The following is a 2,714-nucleotide window of genomic DNA, read 5'->3' as shown; positions in this document are numbered from 1 at the left end:
TCTGTCTGTCTGTCTGTCTGTCTGTCTGTCTGTCTGTCTGTCTGTCTGTCTGTCTGTCTGTCTGTCTGTCTGTCTGTCTGTCTGTCTGTCTGTCTGTCTGTCTGTCTGTCTGTCTGTCTGTCTGACTGACTGACTGACTGACTGACTGACTGACTGACTGACTGACTGACTGACTGACTGACTGACTGACTGACTGACTGACTGACTGACTGACTGACTGACTGACTGACTGACTGACTGACTGACTGACTGACTGACTGACTGACTGACTGACTGACTGACTGACTGACTGACCTTTCTCACTTTTTTTCTCTCTAGTTTTTTTTCTCGACTGACTGACTTTTTTTTCTCTGTCTTTTTTCTCCATTTTTTGTCATTTTTTTCTGTCTTGTTTCTCTCCATTTTTTCTCTTTTTTTTCTAAATTTTTTTCTCTGTTTTTTTCTCACTTGATTTCTCACTTTTTTCTCTGTTTTTTTTTCTTTAGTTTTTTTCTCCTTTGTCTGTCTGACTGACTGACTGACTGACTTTTCTCACTTTTTTTGTCTCTAGTTTTTTTTTCTTGACTGACTGACTGACTTTTTTTTCTCTGTCTTTTTTCTTCATTTTTTGTCTTTTTTCTCTCCAATTTTTCTGTCTTTTTTCTCTCCATTTTTTGTCTCTTTTTTTGTCTCTTTTTTTCTAAATTTTTTTCTCTGTTTTTTTCTCTGTTTTTTCTCACTTGATTTCTCACTTTTTTTCTCTTTAATTTTTTTCTCGTCTGTCTGTCTGTCTGTCTGTCTGTCTGTCTGTCTGTCTGTCTGTCTGTCTGTCTGTCTGTCTGTCTGTCTGTCTGTCTGTCTGTCTGTCTGTCTGTCTGTCTGTCTGTCTGTCTGTCTGTCTGTCTGTCTGTCTGTCTGTCTGTCTGTCTGTCTGTCTGTCTGTCTGTCTGTCTGTCTGTCTGACTGACTGACTGACTGACTGACTGACTGACTGACTGACTGACTGACTGACTGACTGACTGACTGACTGACTGACTGACTGACTGACTGACTGACTGACTGACTGACTGACTGACTGACTGACTGACTGACTTTTCTCACTTTTTTTCTCTCTAGTTTTTTTTCTCGACTGACTGACTTTTTTTTCTCTGTCTTTTTTCTCCATTTTTTGTCATTTTTTTCTGTCTTGTTTCTCTCCATTTTTTCTCTTTTTTTTCTAAATTTTTTTCTCTGTTTTTTTCTCACTTGATTTCTCACTTTTTTCTCTGTTTTTTTCTCTTTAGTTTTTTTCTCCTTTGTCTGTCTGACTGACTGACTGACTGACTTTTCTCACTTTTTTTGTCTCTAGTTTTTTTTTCTTGACTGACTGACTGACTTTTTTTTCTCTGTCTTTTTTCTTCATTTTTTGTCTTTTTTCTCTCCAATTTTTCTGTCTTTTTTCTCTCCATTTTTGTCTCTTTTTTTGTCTCTTTTTTTCTAAATTTTTTTCTCTGTTTTTTTCTCTGTTTTTTCTCACTTGATTTCTCACTTTTTTTCTCTTTAATTTTTTTCTCGTCTGTCTGTCTGTCTGTCTGTCTGTCTGTCTGTCTGTCTGTCTGTCTGTCTGTCTGTCTGTCTGTCTGTCTGTCTGTCTGTCTGTCTGTCTGTCTGTCTGTCTGTCTGTCTGTCTGTCTGTCTGTCTGTCTGTCTGTCTGTCTGTCTGTCTGACTGACTGACTGACTGACTGACTGACTGACTGACTGACTGACTGACTGACTGACTGACTGACTGACTGACTGACTGACTGACTGACTGACTGACTGACTGACTGACTGACTGACTGACTGACTGACTGACTGACTGACTGACTGACTGACTGACTGACTGACTGACTGACTGACTGACTGACTGACTGACTGACTGACTTTTCTCACTTTTTTTCTCTCTAGTTTTTTTTCTCGACTGACTGACTTTTTTTTCTGTCTTTTTTCTCCATTTTTTGTCATTTTTTTCTGTCTTGTTTCTCTCCATTTTTTCTCTTTTTTTTCTAAATTTTTTTCTCTGTTTTTTTCTCACTTGATTTCTCACTTTTTTCTCTGTTTTTTTCTCTTTAGTTTTTTTCTCCTTTGTCTGTCTGACTGACTGACTGACTGACTTTTCTCACTTTTTTTGTCTCTAGTTTTTTTTTCTTGACTGACTGACTGACTTTTTTTTCTCTGTCTTTTTTCTTCATTTTTTGTCTTTTTTCTCTCCAATTTTTCTGTCTTTTTTCTCTCCATTTTTTGTCTCTTTTTTTGTCTCTTTTTTTCTAAATTTTTTTCTCTGTTTTTTTCTCTGTTTTTTCTCACTTGATTTCTCACTTTTTTTCTCTTTAATTTTTTTCTCGTCTGTCTGTCTGTCTGTCTGTCTGTCTGTCTGTCTGTCTGTCTGTCTGTCTGTCTGTCTGTCTGTCTGTCTGTCTGTCTGTCTGTCTGTCTGTCTGTCTGTCTGTCTGTCTGTCTGTCTGTCTGTCTGTCTGTCTGTCTGTCTGTCTGTCTGTCTGTCTGTCTGTCTGACTGACTGACTGACTGACTGACTGACTGACTGACTGACTGACTGACTGACTGACTGACTGACTGACTGACTGACTGACTGACTGACTGACTGACTGACTGACTGACTGACTGACTGACTGACTGACTGACTGACTGACTGACTGACTGACTGACTGACTGACTGACTGACTGACTGACTTTTCTCACTTTTTTTCTCTCTAG

The sequence above is a fragment of the Symphodus melops genome, assembly GCF_947650265.1.
Source record: "Symphodus melops genome assembly, chromosome: 14".
Classification (NCBI taxonomy): domain Eukaryota; kingdom Metazoa; phylum Chordata; class Actinopteri; order Labriformes; family Labridae; genus Symphodus; species Symphodus melops.
The sequence above is the reverse complement of the archived record's forward strand: the minus strand, read 5'-3'. Positions refer to the sequence as shown.